This window comes from Ornithodoros turicata, unplaced genomic scaffold (genome assembly GCF_037126465.1).
Source record: "Ornithodoros turicata isolate Travis unplaced genomic scaffold, ASM3712646v1 ctg00000746.1, whole genome shotgun sequence".
NCBI classification, from domain to species: Eukaryota; Metazoa; Arthropoda; class Arachnida; order Ixodida; family Argasidae; genus Ornithodoros; species Ornithodoros turicata.
In genome coordinates this window covers 1,425,694-1,447,574 of record NW_026999400.1, presented here as the reverse complement: position 1 = coordinate 1,447,574, position 21,881 = coordinate 1,425,694, and the positions used below count along the sequence as shown (strand labels likewise).

Here is a 21,881-nt window from a genome sequence, read left to right as displayed (position 1 = left end):
GACTCCGTGTGGATGCAACTGTGGGGGGTAGGGAAGAATGTCCTCGGAAAAGGTGTCCTTGAAGAAGTACGTCACAGTTTTGTCCCTGGATAAATGTTCCCTATAAGGAACATTTATCCAACTCGTCAGCAACATAAATAGCGCCTTCAGTATACTGACGGCGCTATTTATGTTGCTGACGAGAAGCCCTGCACTAGCGGTGCAGTTCGATATTCGTTTCGCGGCGGCACAAGTGTTGCACCGTTGAACTGGAGCTGGCCTAGTGTTGCGCTAGTTCAGAACTGGCCCTGCACCGCCCGGAGCCGGTTCAGGCAATGCAGGCCTAATCGAACGTACCTAAAGTGGAAACAGCCACACCCGACCAAGGGCATTACTGCGGTAATCGACGTTATCAGTGGCTGAGGACTGACGGTATGCACGTTGATAAGGGCGGAAGGCGTGATTATGTCCTTGTTCGAATATGAGGGAGGGTGTTTGAATGGAACGAAAAGTTCCGCAAACGTAAATATCAGCAAGCGCACCTCGCACGGGGACGGTTTTGCGGCTACCAAATGTTTGTACAAATCTTCTGAAAAAACCTGTGATTTCGGTTGGAATAGTGGCTATGGCCATTGGCTTCCGAATTAATCAAGAAAAACGTTACCTCTGCTTGGCTAATTTTCGAGTTCAATTAGCAAAATTAGCTTAAATATGTGACGCGAATGCAAACGGCCTGAATCTGTGGCAAAAGTCTGTGCGTGTGTGTGTGTATTCCAAGTAGTTTCATAATTTTGTGAAGTGAAACTTGAAATTTAATGGCACTTTCTCACCGGACACTCTGTACAGTGTGGCCTATTGCAGTGTTACCAGCGGCATTGCCGAGAGGGCTAAGGCGTCCGCTCGTTGGTGGTACCCGAGGTCGTGCTGAAGACTGGGAGGTGGTGGGTTCGAATCCTACCGCCGGCTGTGCTGTCTGAGGTTTTCCCTGGGTTTTCCGAAGACTTTCCATACAAATGTCAGCACAGTTCCCCCTGAAGTCGGCCCTGGACGCATACTAACCCCCTGTCCCCACTCCTTCCTGCTGTCCTCACTCCATCTGTCCACGTCTGTACGCCGCTTATAGCCACAGTTGCTTCGCGGCGCTAACACGCAATAAAAAACAATTGCAGTGTTGTAGAAGGTTTTTACGTTAAATCGACAGCACCCGATAACTAGAACCCGGCTTTTCCCCGCCGGGTTGATGAAAGACACTTAACACAAATAAGCCAACCTTTATGCCTCATTTGATCGCACGAGGTAGCGTCTCCCCGGGGACATTTTTTCCGTGGACATACTTCGCGGGGACGGATCCTGTAATTGTGAGTGCCTCAGAGATAAGTATCTGGCGATGGTCATGCAGAAAGCAAGTAGTAGCCCTCTCGACAAGGTCGTAGTTGTCAGAAAATAACATTAATCAACAAGCTTGCATTATACGCTGTCACACACTAGCGAATAATTCCTCTTTTTTGAAATAAGATAACGGCAATTATTTATTCTAAACGGTTGGTGCAGCGACACGACGTCGAGTTCAATCAACTTCTCCATATTTGCTCCTCAAAAATTCACCAACCAACCCTTCCATGCTCTCAAATCCACGTAAACCGTTTTACTGGACGAGTTTCTTTTCTTCTGTACACTCTTGATGAAGAGACATGAGCCCCCGTAGAACATTGATGTGATCACAACAACTCTGAACGATACTCAAACAGAGATCAAGCCATCGACTTGGCGTTTGAACTCATTTACTGAGTTAGGGAAGTAATCTGGGCAAGTACATCTTGAATAAAGGAAACAACGGAAAAAGAAAAAAAAAACTGGGGGAACTAAGGAAGAGACGCAACACAGCGCAACGTGTGTACCGTATATCTTCCTTAGTCCCATTTTTTTGTGTGTGTGCTCTGCTCCTTGTTTGTTTGTGTGTTTGTTTGTTTGTAAGAAGAAAAAAACAAGGCTCCTTCTTATACTTGAGCTCATGTCATGCAAGCAGTACACCAGCGCGTGCCACGCATTCCACAAACTTGATTTCGAAACGAAGCCAGACTACTTCTAGCGCTGCAAAAGAAGACAGTGGAGTACGTGATGTCCCGTCGAATGGTGGAAAAGCTTCTCTGCATACAAAATCTTTTTTGCAAATATTTCTCAGTTGTTTGTCGGCCCCTGATACGACTGAATCATATTCCGAAGGAGCGTGCCCAACCATCGGTGTGACTGCCTCTTATCGAGCGCTCCAGTTCTCTGGTGTGCACATTGAGCCCCCGGAGAAGACATTCAATCATTTTTGCGTGCCCTGCATCGTAGCCGTTTTTCATTTTTTTTTTGTAATTTAGAAATTGGAACGACGTCGTATTTGAAGTTTTAATCTCATGAAACGTTGAAAAGCATCGCTGATGGTTACAGGCTGGTGTTGTGCTTCCTTGGAATTTCCTTCGTTACGCCTAGCTTAAAAAAACAAGCACAAACGAATACCATGCGTATCCTGGAAGCTTAGAGAATGTGATCTCATTAAGGCTGCTGGACAACCATGCTGGACAGGGGAATTGTGTTACGACGCTGTTATGTGACTACGTTGCATCGTGCAGCTAGAAACCGAAACCTTAGCGAGGTCGTGGGCCATAGCTAAAAAAATAAAATAAAAAAAACACTGCGTAGGAAAATAGCTCAACGTTAGACGATTTATTTATTTATTTATTTTTTTTTTGATGGTATTGATTTAGATACATTTTTCTAGTGGTTAATGGATTAGAATTCTCGTTGGAGGCATCTTGAGCTTGTGAGTGACAAAAAAGTGAAAGCTCCAATGCGATTTTGGTCACGAGCGCAAGGAAGAGTTTATAAGGCTCACAGTGAAAATCGAACCCAATCAAACACCAGGAATCGCTTAATTCTGCCATCCGAGGCACGTTTCATGCAAATTTCATGCAAATTCTTCGCGGCGCTACACGATTTAAGTGTAGATATTGGAGAGTGTCACGCCCGGTTAAATAATAATAATAATAATAATAATAATTCTGAGCTTTACGTCGCGAGACAACTGCGATCATGAGCTACGCCACAGTGCTTGGGTTTGTGGATTAATTTTGCCCACGTGAGTGTGGTTTCACGTGCGCCCAAATCTCGACACACGGCACACCTCATTTAACGTCCCTCGCGGAAGAATGCGTGTCGAAGCAACTTGTACCCTTCCGCCAATTTGCCACCGTCCTCAGCCGGGTTTGAACTTTGAAGTCCCGATCTTTGGATCAGCAGGCAGACTCGCTATCGACTGAGCCACCGAGCGCAGCAGTAGTAGTGGATAAGATGGTTCACGGAAATTAGTACAGTGTAATTAGGTCATTGGTGATTTCGTGGTTGCGTGCATTTCTGAAGTGTGTTTCTTTTATTATGAAGGTCGGTCGGAAATCAGAGTACAGAGAAGAACCCTGGAGCAGGCATTGTGCAATGCCTTATTGTCGCTTTTCGAGGTTGATATTTTTGATGTATCCTCTCTTCGTTAGGGATTCAAGCGTTTTTTTTTTGTGTGTGTGTTTTTTTTTTTTACAAACGTATACCGTGTTATCATCGTATATTAATGCCACGAAAACGTAATTGTGTAATCCAGAGCGTTTCCTTTTTTAGTGCTCATGTTAAACGAGTGTCCTGACCAGAAAGACGAGTCAGACAGCCATATCATGGTAGTCATCACAGGGAACGTACTGTTCGAACATAGTGCACGCCACGAGTGTAGAAGTGTTGGGTTGACTACCATTAAAGTACACTCGGAGCTTGAAGGCATTACAGAGGGGAGGGGCAATAATACAAAGCATGTAGTAGCAGTAACAACAACAACAAAAACAAATGTTACGGAGATAGTCACATAATGAGTTTTTCAATTGTGAAAATTGTGAGATGGTGAATGGGGGGATTCACCATCTCAAATAAAGCCGGGGAGGTGGTCCCATTAGAGTGATGTTTTCGGTCAGAATGAATCAAAGTAGGGTTTACTTGTACAGTAAAGAACTTCCACCTTTTGTACGTGATCTAGCCATGAAGAAATGTCCTAAATCAGAGCGTTGCGGAGGATGGAGTTATGATCGTAAATTTTATGAAACAAACAAAGACGCAGCTACACTGCGACGAGGCGAGAGATAAGAGAGGGTGAGGATGGATTTCATCGAGGCGACGCTGGCTGTGCGATCGTGGTTGCCGAGGATGAAGCGTGCTAAACGGTCCTCTATGCCTTCAACCTGAGTAATGAGTGACTCCTGTCCCAGGTCGTACACGTCAGCATACTCTAGTTTGGGAAGCACTGTTCGGTACAGCGTTAATTTTGGTCAGAGGAACTAGCCCGAAATTACGTCGAACGTACCCTTTACAGTCGGTGAAGTGGTGTTAGTAATGCATTCAATGTGTGGGTTCTGGGAAGGTCTATAAGATATGTAAATATCGAGGTGCTTATATGTTGTGACACGTTCAAGTGCTATTGATCAAATATGAGGGACATCTGTCGTTGCTGCGGCGTATTCGCATTTGTTTACATTACATGGGATTGAAGTTTCATGTGCCATGTTATGACCGTTTCTGTAGTGCCAGAATTAGTGTAGGGCTTTCACAAACAATACTTGCACTCAACTCCTAGTAATACACCTTGGAACTGCCGTGGTGGCTCAGTAAAAACAGTAGGTCTGGCCGAATCCTTTGCTTTCTTTCGCTGTGGGCATAGCGGCTTTGCAGATGAGAAGATTCGAGCTTCTTCAAGTCATGCAGGCTACTTATATATGCCTCTATCTGACATCAGGAGGATCGAAGGGGCTATAAGGGTGCTACCGAGATTTACCTAAAAATGGCGATGATCGTGAGAACCTGCCTTTCCCGTCAATGACGTGCCGACAATGGACACACCTGGGACGAGACAAACCATCTTATCACCATACTGTGAATGTCCTCCTCACTCCTCCTTTCTCTGCAGGGACAAACATAACGCAGGCCAGGCTAGAGCTATGCCGTTGTGATAACCGTCGTTGGCGTCGGATGCACGTATTGATCCTTCGCCTTCTATATCACCTGCTCTGTCCCATTCCTTTGTCTATAGAGTATCTCCCCTGACGACGAAACTCTCCAATCATCATCGAAAAGTAGTCGTTGTTGTTTTAGACGTCTATAGCTTTGATTGCCTTTTTGTGTATTTTTGTAACATATTTACATAATCTAATTTTATATCAGTATCTACGCTGTCCATGCAGTGATTCCCACGAGTGTTTAGTGATCGTGCCAAACATGTCGTGTCAAAGGTGTCGTTTCAGTTTTTTTTTTATTGTTTGGTCAAGCTGGTCTCCTAATCATCTCAAGTTCTTTGGAATATAAGCCACGCGAGGTTCGCCTACGCTCCATTGTCAGAAGACCGCATGCGCTCACATAATTACGTTATCTTTCGTGCGAGTACAGCAAACAAATCCCAGCGAAAGAACAAACACCGAAGCGGAGAGGCCCTCAATAAACACTCCATGCACTTCGCCTCCCCGTGTTCTGACTAAAACTACCTCAGAGCTCATTCAGTAACCAAGTCACCAAACCGTGGAACAACGTCCATCCGTTGGAACAACGCAATACAGGAACCAACGCTGCGCAAGCATTGTACTCAAAAAGAACATTCGCTATATTTCCATGCTTTCGGCCATGGAATAGTTTCTGCGCCTATTTCATCCGCTGAACAAGCCCAACGCCGCGGACAGGATCGGTCATGTAGAGTTGTGGCTCGACGGAACGCAGGCAGCAGAAATAGGCGTGCAGAGGAAAGCGACCGTTAATTGGGCTTCCGTAGTGCAGAGAAGGGCCTAAGAATGGTACTTTTAATGGTCGGCCGGTGGCGTGCCCGTCTGTATTTTCGCACTCTCGCGTGGGTGGTGCTAGAGCTAATTTGCAACTCTCATTAAGGTTCGTGAGACATACGATGGTACGCAAATCGGCCTCTGCCGTGAAGGGTAATACCATATTTACTGTCCCGTTTTGGGGGACCTCATTAGGAGTCTGCAATGACGTGATTATCTTCTGCACTCTCGTGCTTAGTGTTTTATTTCTTTTTCTTTTTCTTTCTTTTGATTCTTCCCGGCAGAAACCAGGGGAAGGGATCACGACAAGTGCCGTGAGACGGAGACGTTTTCGCTGCAACTTCGGGGGCGTTGACTCCGTTATCCTACTTGTGGTCACGAAGTATCTGCAACGCTATTGTAGGGCACGGCAAACTCTGTGGATTCCGCCAATGCAGAAGATGTTACGCAGAGAAAGGAAAATAATCTTTGGTTGGTGGCAGCCGGCAAGAATAGGGCTCTCCAGGGGGAAAAATAATGGGTCTGTGTGCACGAACGTTGAAGAAATTCCCCGCTGCCGTCTCCAGTAGGTTTGCTAGAAACTTCTGTGGTGAGCTAGCTCATCATAACAGTTTCTAGCACATCATATACCAGTGCTCTACGAACGAGCACCGTTGAGGACAGTAGAATTGTGCTCGAGGCAATAGCAAAGCTACTGAAGACACCGTTGAGGAATTTCCTAAACTTTCCAAGCGGGATGAGACGTTCGTAGCACCTTCTTGAGACTGAGGCGTGATACACGACAAGAGACAGAACACGAAATAGACAGGACAGGACTCAAAACCAGCGGCAAGGTGACATATACAAAAGGAGGAAACAAGAGAAATTACACAAAGGCAACCCTGTTGTTCAGTGTCAGCCTTTATGTCACCTGAATACACTGCGAGAGTCTGATTACGGAAGCAGGCTTTACGTACTTTCCGCTTCCCTCTTGGTTCTTTTCCTATTCGGGTTGTGCCTGCCGTACAAAGGTTGTTGTCGGTTCCATTCGCCCCTCCCCAAGCAGCACAACATCTTGTCCCGATATTGGACCAATATTGGCAATACTGGCCCAATATTGGTCCAATCGTGGTCCAATATTAGGCCGGCATTGCCAATATTGGGACAATTAAGAAGGAAGTACGTAAAGCCTGCTTCCGTAATCAGACTCTCGCAGCGTATTCAGGTGACATAAAGGCTGAAACTGAACAACAGAGTTGCCTTTGTGTAATTTGTATAGTTGTACTCTAAAAGTCCTGTGACGTATAAAGTTAAGCAGTTAAATTATTGTTCGCGAAAAACTATCGTTATAATGATCCACTAAATCATCTCCCTCCCCTTACACACAAACATACGTTGGATGATGAGGAGGTGTGCGATTCACGGCCGCTGTGGCCGTACACTGCGCTCTGGCTCATTGGGTACGGATGAGGGGCCGGATGATGGGGAGAGTACTTTTAGAGATCCGTCGCCAGACCGGTGGAGCGCAAGAGCTCCGCAAGAACAGGAAGGTCTTGCATCTGGTCGGCAGCGTTCGACCACGGTCCAAGAATCTTCGCGAGGTTGAACGGCCGCTGGTCAATACGTTGCATAGCAATTTCCATCAGTGCACGCTCTTGGTGATGTTGCCCACAGCTCCCAACATTGTTTTGATCTTTTCAGGCACACTGTAGATTGACATGCATTACTTTGGTTCGATTCGCACAGGGTTTGTTTTTCTCCACGACCTCCACAACTCTGACCCAGGCTATAAACTCTGCTAAGACGATAAAACAGAAAAGAGAAAATCCGAAATAGAGAAAGGTGACGAAAAACACAAGGGGGGATATGTTTCTTAAGAAAAAAACGAAAGGAAAGGTCAGTCAGGCGTCATAAAAGAAAAGGAAAAGAGAAAGAAGAAAAGGAAAGGAAAGAAAAAAGAAGAACAAAAAACACACAAAACTAAAACTGAAAAATCACACACACGGTCACACAATCACAAGGCGTTGACAAGGTTCGAAGCGTGGAGAAAGCGGAGGAGCGCTGTGGTGACGGCCCACAGGGTCGGCTGATGAACGGGACTCAGTAAGGTAGCCAGTGTTATAGTGCCGTAGCCAAGTTGGGATACACGACGACAGAGGGCGTCACGGGGCAGACGGTGTTGCCCGCAGTGTAGGATGCAGTGGGTAATATCAGCCACCACGCCATAGCTAATGCAGAGGGGAGTGCTAGATTGACCCATTTTGAACAGGTGCAGCGGTGCGCGGGCGACGTTTAGACGGAGGCGGTGAAGAGCGACTTCTCGTGACGACTGCAGGGACACGTAATAAAGAAGTCCACTGAGGGCTCGATTGATCGTAGGTGACTGTTGTATGAGGCAGCATCAGCTCTGAATGCTTGGGCACGAGCAGCACACCGGCGGCGTATAGACATACGGCAGGCAGAAACAGTAAGGGGCAGATGTACAGTGACACGAGTCACAACTTATGCAGCACATCGTGCAGCCGCATCTGCGCGTGAGTTACCGCATAGGCTCACATGACCGGGAATCCATTGCAGAGAAAGAACGTGACCATTTGCACAGAGCCGATTGTATGGCTGGATGATCATGCTGGGCATGTCACGAATGATGGTGGGGCAGGAAGACAGCAAAAGAAGGAGGGACGCCCATCTGTCAGTGAGGACAACCCAGGACTTCTGAGGTGGCAGGCCAGCAATGTATTCTAGGTCTGCGAGGATGGCGCAAAGTTCCGCCTCAGTAGAAGACACAGGATAGGGCAACGTGTAGGCTTGTTCGTGGTCCGTATCTGCGACGTAAAAGGCTGCCCCTGACGTGCCACGCATCACAGATCCATCTGTGAAGATTTGACAACAGCAAGGGTAGGTAGAGTTCATATGTGCCAAGGAGAGCTGATCGACTACTAGAGGAGGAGCTTCGTGTTTTCGAGCAAGGTCCGCGATTGCAGGTTGAATGACGGAACGTTCAAGGATCCACATAGATGGCGCAAACAAGGGAGTAGATGTCGTGGGCGGGAGATAATTCCTTAGGCGGTCAATGGCAGTACTGAAGGTGGAAGCAGGGCAGCTTTCTGCAATCCGACGAAGGGGATGGGAAGGGTGGGTCAGACAGCGGGCGTATACGCCCAGGGTGGTTGACTCCCATAGAGTGGGAATAGGGCGTTCTCTAGCTTCTGCGAGGACGGAGTAGGTCTCCGTTGTCCGAGAGACCCCTAGGTAGACACGGGGCCTGCGGGCTTGAAGGTTGAGAAGCTCTCCGTCTTGGTAGGGCTGATTTCATGGATGATATGGAGGCTATATCGTAGCGTGCCCAAGAGGCAAGCCGTATGGACTCGGTTGAGGTCGCGGCAGGAGGGGCCCCAGGACGCACCTGCGACACGCTTAAGGACGTTAACCAGGCTTGAAGCTTTGGCAACACGTGTCTTCACGTGAGGAGACCAAATGTGATGAGCGATCCAGCAAGGGATAGTGGGCACTTGTGAAATGACTTCCGTGAAAAGGCCATGGCTGCAGTCTTTGCAGGTGAGACCGTTAGGCCTCGGTCGGCGAGATAATGACATATTGTGTCCAAGGAGCCTTGCAGACAACGTTGGATCGCATCACGACGAAGAGCAGATGTCCAAATACAAATATCGTCCTCATAGAGTGTAACGTGAGTGTGATTTGACAGCTGTGCTGGCAGGGCATGACGACATTAAACAATAGGGGGCTGAGTACGTTGCCCCGCGGGACTCCTCGTTGGACGAGGTGCGAAGCGGTATCCCCCTCCGTAGTGCGTACAAAAAGAGAACGGTCTGTGAGGAAGTCTCGGAGCCATGGCAAGAAGACAACTCCTACGTTGGCATCTTGGGATGCTCGCAAAATGGCGTTATGTTGTACACTGTCATGCGCCTTCTTAACGTCTAGGAAAACAGCGGCCACAGCGGCGGACATGAAGCCATCCGCACGAGCCTGTTGCACTTCACTGACGAGGGTAAGGACACTATCAATTGACGACCGGCCTGCGCGAAACCCCCATCATTGTTGCCGGGAAAAAGCCGGTACTCTCTAGGTACCAGCTGAGCCTGTCGAAGACCATTCGTTCCATGGTTTTCCCCACGCAGCTGGTAAGGGCTATCGGGCGGAAGGAGTCCAGGTGGTGATTGGCCGGGTTTGAGCAGGGGGACTACCATTGCGGCTTTCCATTCCTCGGGAAATCGCCCTTGCCACACACACACAAGCAGTGCATCATGCTCATTTTCAATGCCAAATCAACAAGGTATGCCTTATGTCCTTTTAATGTGACATGCAAAACAGCAGATACATGCTACATGTTCTCTTGATGATGATGATGATTGAAAGAAAAAAATGGGGAGTGTAGCCCTCATCACGAGGGCCGGCTACCCCAGATCACCTAAGGAAAGGAATGCCAGACACATCCACCCACACCCACTGGAGATGTCGCGAAGCTGCGACGAACGCCACAGACAGGGTCATAGCCCGTCTACATGTTCTCTTGTTTTTACTGAAATGCAAGGTTCCTCGCATTCGGAACATGCGCTCTCTCACCCAAATAGCAAATTAAAAAGAAACAGGAAAGGGGAAGAGAAGGGTGCCTTCTTAGGTCATTAACGAAATTTTGAGTCACCATTAATTAGCGGAAGGGTTATGTGCGGAAAATGAGGTACTCGCGAACATGCTGCAGTATTCTCTTCACGTAGTGGCGCTAATGACGACTCTGTTGAACAGAGACTTTCATTGGGGTAATTCATGGGTGGGGCAGGTATGTGTGTCACGATATCATTCTTTTCATTATTGTAGGGGGACATAAACAGATAAATGGCGCGAAACATGACATAAACGAAAATAGCCGTCTTGGAACCTAATCCAGTCGATAGTGACATTTACCGTGCAGTACAGGGTGATATTTATGGCTCGTACAGGGTCACGAAAAAGAGAACAACTGACGCTGACAATAGCACACTATTTTCCTAGCAGCGAACCCCCACCCTAAAATATATATACAACAATTCTAATTACCTAATTAGCTCGGAGGTATCTGTTACTCATTAATTAGGTTCTGTAATAGACATCTAAAATTGAAGCGTGCTTCATAGCTCAGCACTACGATCATGCCGTTTGATGAAAAACTACGTTGTTCTCAAAACGGCTCATTCATGACGGTTTCGGTACTAAGGGGGAGAACGTATCCGTCTCGTGGGTTTTCCGAAGGCTCTCCAGACGAATGTCGGCACAGTTCCCCCTGAAGTCGGCCCAGGACGCATACTAATCCCCTTGTCCTCCTACTCCTTCCTGCTGTCCTCTCTCCATCTGTCCGCATCTGTACGCCGCTCATAGCCACAGTTGCTTCGCGGCGCTAACACGCAATAAAAAAAAGTATCCTTCTCGTAAGGCATGAGGGGGGGGATATGTTTATTAAGAAAAAAAAAGGAAGGAAAGGTTAGCCAGGCAAAGAGCCGGCTTGCTATTCAAAAAAAAAAAATGAAAGAAGGGGGGAAGGGGAAAACGAAAAAGAAAAGGAAGGAGAACAAAAAGGGGGAATCAAGACAGAAAAGGAAGGAAAAAGAAAAACGGGGGAATCAAAAAAAAAGGAAGGAAAGGAAAACAAAAAGAAAGGAGAAGGAAAGAAAAACAAAAAACAAACAAGGCATCAATCGCATAATTTACCTTCGCAGAACAGCTACACCGTTAACTGCCATAAAACGGGAAGTTCAAGCTATTCTCAGAATAGGGTCTCATTGCTTTTGATTAGGTAGCTCAAGATTAACCATATGCGCGTACATGCGGCGACTTGTTCTCTATATCTCTTGCTTTTTTTTTTTCTATAGAATAATCGTTGGCGCTTCTTTTTTTTTTTTTTTTTTTTGCTTTCGGAAGTGTCTAGGGAGGGACCTGTTTTTTTATACAGCGAGGTCCGTCGGACACATACCGCTATCAACATCCTGGTCTCCGCCGGACCGGTCATGACATTTGTGCTGTCGCTTCCTCCGAGTGGGTGCCTAACTTGATACAGGGTGATGACAGGAACCTAACTTAATAAGAACTTGGCAAGTACATTCAAATAGTATCGGCTGTACAAGAAGTAAAACTGCCCCAGGGTGCGCTGCGGGTGCGGCGGGTTCGATGACTCTGGGATATTTTAGGGAGGTTAGTTCAAGGTAGGGCGTGTAGTTTTGCACCCGGATCACTGGGGTTCTAAGAATTATAGTAACAGCGTTCAAAGACTAAATATTGCATACAAGTGAAAGAGGGTCATATGCCAAATCTTGTAAGAATTATAAAACGGTGTGGCCTAGAACCTTTATATGCATTTGTACGAACGGATGCTGAAAAGTTATCGGCCCGACAACGAAGTACGCGGCCTAGAGTCAAAACCTCTATTACAATCAGACATATTCATCTCGACGTCCAACTCACTTGGCACATCGTCCCCGAAGCTTCTTTAACCCTTGAGAAAAGAAATCTGAAACATGTTTCGGCTGCTCCTATCATCTCCTAGTACTCCAAGAATCTCTTTCCTTTCAACCCTTCTTTTAGGTTTGCAATAAATAAATAAATTGTCCGATGGGGCGAGATCCGGCGAGTACGACGGATGTTCGATGCATTCAAATCAAAACTCCTTCAGAACCTGCATTGTCTTGCCTAATTTCTGAGCCGGTGCATCGTCCTGCAAACGGAGAACGCCTTTCTGAAGCTTCCCTCGCCGTTTTTCTTACAAAGCTCCCTATTATCTGACAGAGCAAGCTGCAGTAGCATGCTGCATTAATTGTTTCACCCTTCTTGAAATAGTAATCGAAACACCTTCCTTGTCCGTGAAAACCGTGGCCATGACCTTAGGCGCAGATCGTTGAGTGTTGATTTCTTCGGCCTCAGACAACCCGTGTGCAGCCATTCCATAAATTCTTATGTTCGCAAGAGTCGCTCAAGAAATGTGTAACTGGAAACGTCAAAATGTTGCAAAAACAATTCGGCGGAGGCATCCATTTCACATCAGCATTTACACATTTCAGGCACCCACTTGGTTGGCTGACCCCTTTCGCATTCCAAACTCTTCATGACCCAGTAAACAATATATGTCTCAGAAACGTCCACACGATATCCCACTTGGGATTTTGGGATATCCCAGGGACTAGGCTGAATAGCCCGTTGACGTCTCTGGGACAGACAGAGGACCCGTATTTCTTCCACATTTGCTGATCCAGGGAAGGTTCCAGGAATGTCTGTCAGGGATATTTGGACATATAGAGGACATATACAGGAGCTATTATTATTATTGTATTTTCTAGCTTTTTTTGCAATTTTTACTTATTCTACGGAAAATACCACTCTGCAACAGAGAACATCGTACCAACGAACTCTTGTTTATTGAACACAAACCAAGTACAGTGATGTTACATGCACTGTAAGAAACGCTCTTTCTAATAGTACAAAATATGATATTACAACATAAATAGGCTAATTATTAACAATATAGGGTGACACGGATAAGACGCATAATAAGACAATAATGGTCATAATAATAATCACGTGATTGCTACGCCACTTCGCAACCGTCATCCCTGAAAGATAATCAATAACATAGTTAATTCCATCTATTGGGATAGCAGCTCAAACACTGCCATAAATAGGCGTAAAGAACAGACACTCTGCAAAAAGTGGGAACAAATGCAAGACAGTGACTTACCGCAGTTTCTCTTGCAGTATAGATGGTTACATGCGGAAGCAGCCTAATCACTGGCAGACCCAAGCGACGTCTTCCGGTTTATGCCTGGCTCTTCAGAGAGACACCAGTAACTTTCTTCTTAGAGAACTAACTTCTTGTAGAGACACCAGTAACTTTACACATGTGTGAGGCTATCCATGGTTGTGTGTGCATCTGTAAAACAGTCATGTTTTATTAATCTAGAGTCACATCGCGTCCATGTGACATTTAAGAAAGATAAGCGGTCATGCAAAAAAGAAGGAACTTTGAAAAACAGTGCAGTCGAACGTGAAAACATAACTGCTATCCTTTATATGAAAGACAACTGTAGCTGAGCCAAGCTTATCTACTAGCAGGCTGCGCATAGTTAATAGAATTTGCTTCACCATTGCTTTCATCATTCCCAATCAAATCGACGTACTGGCCAGTACTGCCTCGATGCTCCCGAGATTCCAGTACAAAATACGCATGATGCTGAGGTTCCAAAGACCCTTCCGTGTAACATGTCATATCCTACCGAACCGCTACGACGACGCGCCTCGCCTGTTTGAAACGGCGGTTGGGGAATGTCGATGGCGATGAGGCAGACGTCGTTGCGCTTCGGCTCGCGCTTGTTGGGAACTTCATTCTTGTTATATCCCTCAACATACGTGACCGATCATTATAATTCCCGTGGAAAAGGTAAAATATGTTTTTTTTCTTTCTCTCTTTTGTTTATTGACTATGGTGCGATACGTGATGAGTCGTTACAAATATGATTAGAAAAGGTATGGATATGAGGGTATAAAATCAATATTGTTATTATGAGGAAAGAGTGAGAAATTGCCACGTCTGAGAATGCTGGAAATGGCTGTTATCGACACAATAAATCCTTGTAAGGTAAAGAAATGTCATTGTTGTGATATTCGTAGTATATCCACAGAATATTCACTGGGGGATATTTGTGACGTCTCATGGTGGATATACAGCGGACGTTGTGAGGATACGCGTGACATCTGTGACGTGTGAGACCAATTTGGGAGGTCTGTGGGATATTGATGGTTTGCTGGGGAACTACAAACCCCATGCGTTCTCTGGATATTCCGTGGATATGTCTCCAGCTCCACGATTGTTTTAGCCGAGATCTACCAAAATGAGGTCATAAACGCAATTAAGAATTTAGGGTGTTGACATGTTGGAGATCTCCCTGATCTTCCCCACGCTAAAAGCTGGCACACTAGTTATTTATTTATGACACCATCAGGGCTTATTAGCATTAGAGAGGGGAGGGGCTTATGTAACAATAAGTTCAAAGGATGCATACACAGGACACAAAACAATGAAAAATTAGATAAAAAGAAAAAAATCACTATGTGGCGTTCAGATGATCACAAAGAGCATTCTTAAATAATGAAGGGGCAGTAATGGATGAAATAGAGCCGGGAAGGTGGCTCCACTCTCCAGGACGCACATTTCCCCAGGGCGTCAGTCGTGACGTTGCCCACATACGTGAGGCCGACAACGGCAAGCCCTATCACCATCACCACCACCACCACTCTAGAGAGGTTTTGGGCAGAAATGACTGAAAGTATACGTTAGTAGTGCAAAAGGGAATGCCAACCTTCTGCGCATGGTCCAGCCGTGAAGAGATATGTGACGGACGAGAAATTAAAGAGTGTCGGAGGATATCGTTATGATAAATAATTTTGTGAGATAGACAAAGACCAGTGTAGAAGGAGGACGAAGATTGGGCACGAACGCGTGGGGAGGAAAATAAAATGGCATTCTGAAAACGTTCTAGGACGGGAACGGTTAACAACCGCTTTTGTCTCTGGCCTTGGCTAGGCACACTACAACGAGTAACACTGCGTCGAAGTGAGAGATGAGATGAAGGTTGACTAAGATGAGGTTAAGACTAGCTTTCATGGAGGTAACACTGGCTGTCCTGGCATAATTACCGAGAATGAACCGTGCTGCGCGGTTTTGTACACTTTCCACTTGAGCAATGAGTGTCGCCTGTCTCGGGTCCCACTCCCACATAGAAGCAGCATATTCCAGCTTCGGACGCACGAGCGTTCGGTATAACATGAGTTTTAGATTCAGTGGACCAAGGCTGTAATTACGGCGGATGTACCCTAGAGTGCGTGTGGCGTTTTTGGTTATATACTCGATGTGTGGTTTCCAGGATCGATTAGAAGGTATGAAAATGCCAAGATGTTTATATATAGAAACACGTTCCAATGCAGTGTTATTAATCATGTATGTATGACAAGGTTCGTTGTTGCGGCATATTCTCATGTGCTTACACTTTCCGAGGTTTAGTTCCATGTGCCACGTGGAGCATCATGTTAGTAGCGTATCGAGGTCTTTTTGTAATAAGTCAGAGTCAGAAGTGGTAGTTACTTTTCGATAGAAAACACAATCGTCGGCGTAGAGACGAACAGAAGAGAAGGAGAGGTTAAGAATGTCGTTGATATAGATAAGAAAAAGTAAGGGGCAGGGAACGGAGCCTTGCGGTACACCAGATAAGAGTGAATCCAGGCTATAACATTTTTGTCAACATTAGGTCTTGTTAATTTGAGAAGTAAATGCCTGTGCGCGACTTTGTCAAATGCTTTAGATAGATCAATGAATATGCAGTCTGTGCAGGACCCGCGATCAAGGGCCTGATGAAGGTCATCTAGGAAAGAGACAAGTTGGGTTTCGCAAGAGAAATTTTTCCTAAATCCATGTTGACTATGGTGAAAAAACGAGTTAAATTCAAGGTGCTGGACTAAGTGAGAGTAAATTATATGTTCCATTATTTTACAGGGAATGCTAGTTGTAGAAATGGGGCGATAGTTACTTGCGCAGTGTCTATCACCAGATTTAAACAAGGGAACCACCTTCGCGATAGACCAATCATGAGGAATGCAACCAGACTCTAGCGACTGCATAAAAATGCGAGTTAGAAATAATGCCGAACATGTGGCAGTGTTTTTCAAAAACTTAGTATTGTAGGGGACTAAACAAAAAAAAAAAATGAAGATTTAGACGCCAGAAGAAAAAGTGAGAAGCACCAGCCAGCGCCAGGCGAGAGAGAAAGAGACTGTAACCGTATACTCAGAATCCAAAGGGTATTCTCAAGTGTATTAAGACGAAAGGGTGCGTCAGTTCATCGGTGTTAGCGGCGTTGTTCGAATCATTCCTTTGTGTACCAAAAATGTATTGTGTATTGATGTGTAACACCGTTGGGAAGAAATAAACTACAGGATTATCCAACAGTATTAATATCATCATGCCTAGAACTAGCAGATAGTTTGAGAGTATCAATTATCTTAATAATGTCATAGGTATCAATAAGTATAGGATCCATAGTAATGTAATTGTGAACACTCAATTCGGGAAGGTTGTCGGAAGTAACAGTGGAAAAAGCGCTAACAAATGCCTCGTTCAATGCATTAGCACACTGTGATGGGGGTATTACAACACTGTCTGGAGTACGTAATGTGATTTATGTGTTATTTTTTCGATTTACAAAGTTCTACGACAAAGTTTACTACTTATTCACAGTTGAGTATGATGGGCACTCGCCACTTAAACGTTTGCAACGTGCACTCCTACATTTTCCCTTGAGTTTTCTTTTGCAGGAGCAGGAACTTCATGACAGCCAGAAGTTTGACCTTTGAGAATTTCATTCTTGTAGTACACATGGTTCTGGTGGTAGCCAGAGCAACAATGCACGCTTCGCGTTACAAACCTACCTGTTGTCGCGAACTTGAAGCTCATGAATTTCTATCATGCCTCGAGACACGCACAACTGTCATCGCGCTTCACGTACTTAAAGCGGAAGAAATTCATGCATATTCACGAACTCGTCGTATTTTCCCTCAGATTCGATCCCGACCTCATATGGTGGTGTTGCAAATGGGCGGAAGCACGCGCAATGCTCGAGGATGATGCGCCGTACAACTTCACTTACTCTTCCCGGTCTCTCATAATGTAGTCCTCCTCCCTCCTGTAATGGCATCTCGCGCCCATAATAAACCTAAAGCATGCTTTCTATTCCTATGTAGCCAGCCATTACCGTCTAGCAGATCGCTCGCCAATAACCAACCTGCACAAATGCATGTTGGCAATTGCACAAATGCGCATGTTAAATTTATATTTTCGTGGTATGCGTCAAAAGACTATTGGACTTTGATTGATCGAAGAAAACTATGGAGATTTTAGCCCCGGCATGGTCAGGACTGGTTTGTACCGATGGAGGTTTTAGCCTCGACATGTAATTTGATTGTGCACGGATTGTGTGTAATGTGCACTCCCCTCGGCTGGGAGTGCACGATCAAATTACAAACATATGCTCAACGTGCAGCCACAGAGCTTCGGCTATTTTTCCCTTGTATACGTACTTGCTGGCTTGCACTGCGGCCTCCACAGGTGGCGTCGTCACCGTGGAACACTGATGTCTTGCCGAGACACGCTGTTAGCGTCGACCCAAGCTCGCGTCACTTCTCTGCGAGGCGCTGACGAGCTCCAAGTAGAGTGGAACAGCTGTCTTCGCCACCATGTCAAGCCATGTCTTCGTACCACCTGTAATTACGCCACCCACTGAATAAATTTTTCCCATACAACAGCTGTCCTCGGCTGGGAGTGTACGATCAAAGACGGAGCTCTTTGACTGCACGTAGTGTATATGTTTTTACGTGCTCAAACGTCGCCAGACTAGCACTGGACAGCTGTTTCGGCCTTTTTGGACCTATAAATGTATGGAGGTTATGGGCGGAGCCGGATACTTCAAAAGCTTACATTTAAATGCTCGACGAGCGATCCCTACATCATTTCCTTTTCTGTCAGTTAATCGTTAACCCGAACGCTGCTTCGTCTGACAGTACGTAAATTGTCATAGAAATTCAGTTGTTCGTGAACGTATATTACACTACCGGACAGAGATAGTTTTCCTTCTGTGTCCGGCTACACAAGCCAAAAAACGAAACCTTCTTCTCCATGTCTGTCATCTCTCTCTCACTCTCTCATGTCGTTTAGTTCAACCGTGCTCTGTTCCTGGATCTTCTACCGTACCTGTCACGTACAAACACCCTGTTACAAATACAATGTTTCAAATGTTCGAAGTTCTCCACAGTGGCTCTCTGTCTGCACTTCTTTCACTGATGGATGTCGTCGGTATGGAGGAAAACCTTATGTCGTCCTTCTGTTCCTCTTTCTGACGTATCGAAGCTCCCTCTTATTACAAGTACAAGTACAAGGAAGTACGTCCCAACTTGCTGAGAGTTGGGACAGAATGTGTTTTGTCAACTTTTCTTTCTCTTGTTCGTGTCATTTTCCGACGATTCGTTTGCCTGTTCTCTATTTATATTTCAGTTTTCAAATACCGGTTCTTTCTTCTCGTGAAGTACTTACTCAGACACCGTCTGTTTCGTTTCGCTGAACAGACTTTCATCTCTGCTTCATTTTGGATGTTATAGAACTCGCGTCGGTTGCCTTTCATAGAAGACGGAGTTCTGTCAAACGGTATGTGAATAGTGCGTAATGCATTTTGTTTTTCTGCATGCGCATACTAAGTACTGAACCTGTAATATCACCGCCCATGGTACATAATTTGTCATGTGCGCATGCAAAAGTATGCGTGTATGTCGTTCCGTAACGTCAACATTTCTCTACATGATTAAGCAGGTGGTTACTTAATAAACCGCTTGTTCGTTACTTTGATTCACAGCTTATGTGCACAAGCATGAACGTGCCACGAGATCTCCTATATTGCATTGTTCCTCTGAGTTCGTCAGATGGTGGATGAAGCGAAATAGCTTATACTGTGCGCGTTTTGCATGCTTAGGCTGCTGCATGTTGTTGCTCACCTATAAAGAACTCCTCGAGCCGATTTGAAAGTAAACGCACTGTAGTTTTTAGATAGATCGATAGATATGATTAGAAAAGAAAAGTAAATAAGGGTTTTAATTCAACGATCAAACTGTTGGTGTGACTGAACGGTAAGATGTGATGTGATGTGATGTGAGTAAAGAAAAAAATGGGGATGTAAGTTTCGACGAATTCAAACTGGCTACCCCAGTACACTTAATACAGAAAGTTCAATCTGATGATGAGATGATGAAAACGCAAAAGGATGATGTCCAGAGACGAACAGAGATGATAATTGAGTTCAACATGTAGGTCAAAAGTTCAAGAGCTGCGCCCAAGTTAGAGTAAAGTGGCGGAATCACCGGGGGCACACACAGGACACATCACACATTCACCGTGTCATAGGATGTCCATAAGCCCGGTTGCATGCAAAAAGTCTTCAAGTGCCCTTAGCGCCTTGTCGGACGAAGGAGGACCTAATAGTTTCGTGATGTCGAAGGCTCGGGAGTCCAAACGAGAGAGGCTTGTCTCTAATGCCCTTCGAGCAGCGACGTACTTCTGACACCTGAGAAGGATGTGTTCTACATCCTCTACAACGCCACACTCACTACAGTTCGGAGAGTCTCGCTTTCCGATTTTGAAGAGGAGACGTGCGCTGTACGGTACATTGAGCCGTAGCCTATGTAGGACAGTTGTCGTTTGTCTCGTAAAGGAAGGTGGTACTCGAAAGCGTAACCCTGGGTCGACCTTATACAGAAGCGAATCCCGAGCCGATCCTGTTAACCAGGAGGTATTGCACATTCTTTGTTTTAACTCGTTCAGCATTCGCCCCGCGTCACCCTTGGTGAAATAAATGGGCAACACCTGGGCGCGCCGTAGTTGAAGAGCCAGGCGTGCAGCAGCGTCCACAGCCTCGTTACCTGCAATGCCACAGTGGCTAGGGATCCACTGCATTTGGATGTCATGACCTTTTAAAACTGCTGCATGGTGTGCGTGTAAGACATCTTGTGCTGGTGTCGCCAGAGATCCCGTAGTAAACATGGTAGCTAGGGTCTGTAACGCACATTTTGAGTCGCTATAGATGGTCCAGCGAGCAGCTGAAGATTGTGAGTTGATGAAACTTATTGCCAAGAGGACTCCATAAAGTTCAGCGGCCGTTGCAGAGGTGACGTGAGACAGCCGCACCGCTCTCTCAATATTCGCCTCCGGGATAACAAATGCACACGAGGAGCCGGATGATGTCGTAGAGGCATCCGTGAAAATCTGCATCCTGCCTGCGGAGCTGTTTAGTAGCTCAAGACTGAACTGACGAAGAACATGCGTTGGTATATCCTTCTTTCCCGGGAGTCCAGGCACACTAGTTCTTACGTCAGGAGGCTGCAGGACCCATGTTGGGATATCTGGTAATGCATGTGGCTTGTGTTTCGGAATAAGACCACGTTGTGTCTGGATAGCTTGGGTAAAAGAAGAGTGGTGACGCCTCATAATGGCTCGAAGCTGAGGATGGCGATGGTGACGCGTTGCCAACCGCATGTAGTGGCGGAACGTTTCTTGCATCCTGAGAGCTGATACAGGTGGTTCCCGTGCTTCTGCCATGGCTAAAGCGTTTGATGTTGCTCGAGGAAGGCCAAGACAGAGCTTGACGCCCTTTGCTAGGATAGACTCTAACACCTTCTCTGTGGTAACAGGGAGGTTGTGTAGCAAGGGGATGTGATGCGCAACCATCTGACTTATAAGAGATCGGTGAACGCTGAGCATTGCCCGAGGAGATGTGCCCCACCGGGAACCGCATAAGTAACGAAGAACATTAAGACGACTCTCAGCTCTTGCTTTTAGACAGCGCACCTCCGCTACCCATGACAAACTCCGGTCGAGAGTAACGCCGAGAAAGCGGTGATGTGGTACACGACGTACCTGATGATGACCAATTTGTAGCTGAAATCTTTTAAGATGGCGACGCGTAAAAGGCAGCATTACAGTCTTTTCTGAAGACAGGTCCATGCCTCTCTCCAGCAGGAAGTGCACTACGCGATCAAGTGAAGTCTGAAGTCGACGCTGTAAAGCAGGCCACTGCTTTCCCGATGACCATATACAGATGTCATCTGCGTAGAGACTAACAAATACCCCTTTGGGCAAGAGACGAGGCAGGGCAGCCATGACAGCATTGAAAAGTAAAGGACTGAGTACGCTCCCCTGTGGTACCCCTGCTGACAATGTATGCAAACTCGTGTCGCCTTTTGCTGTTCTCACGAAAACAGACCGACCATTAAGAAAAGCAGCAATCCAGCGAAGAGCCCGGCCAGTGACGTTGAAACTGTATAGGTCGTAAAGGACATGGTTGTAGCTCGTCGTATCATATGCTCTCTTTATGTCCAAGAAAACAGCTGCTGTAAGCTCACCCCGAAATCTAGCTTCTTCAATGTGAGTGACCAAGTTTATGATGCAGTCTATCGAGGTCCGAGCCTTTCTGAAACCTGCCATTTCGGTAGGTAGCAGACGCCGGAACT

The 21,881-nt window shown here is 46.0% G+C and overlaps 1 protein-coding gene and 1 long non-coding RNA gene across 4 annotated transcripts in view; one reads left to right on the top strand and one right to left on the bottom strand.

The window, feature by feature from the left end:
- Nucleotides 1-21,881, top strand: part of LOC135374808 (uncharacterized) — a 390,710-nt gene that overhangs the window by 213,496 nt on the left and 155,333 nt on the right. The window lies entirely within an intron of this gene.
- LOC135374743 (uncharacterized) lies at nt 13,180-13,961 on the bottom strand. The gene is made up of 2 exons (XR_010417103.1): nt 13,522-13,961; nt 13,180-13,396 (listed from the first exon to the last, which is right to left on the bottom strand). It is a non-coding gene; the product is annotated as an uncharacterized LOC135374743 (long non-coding RNA).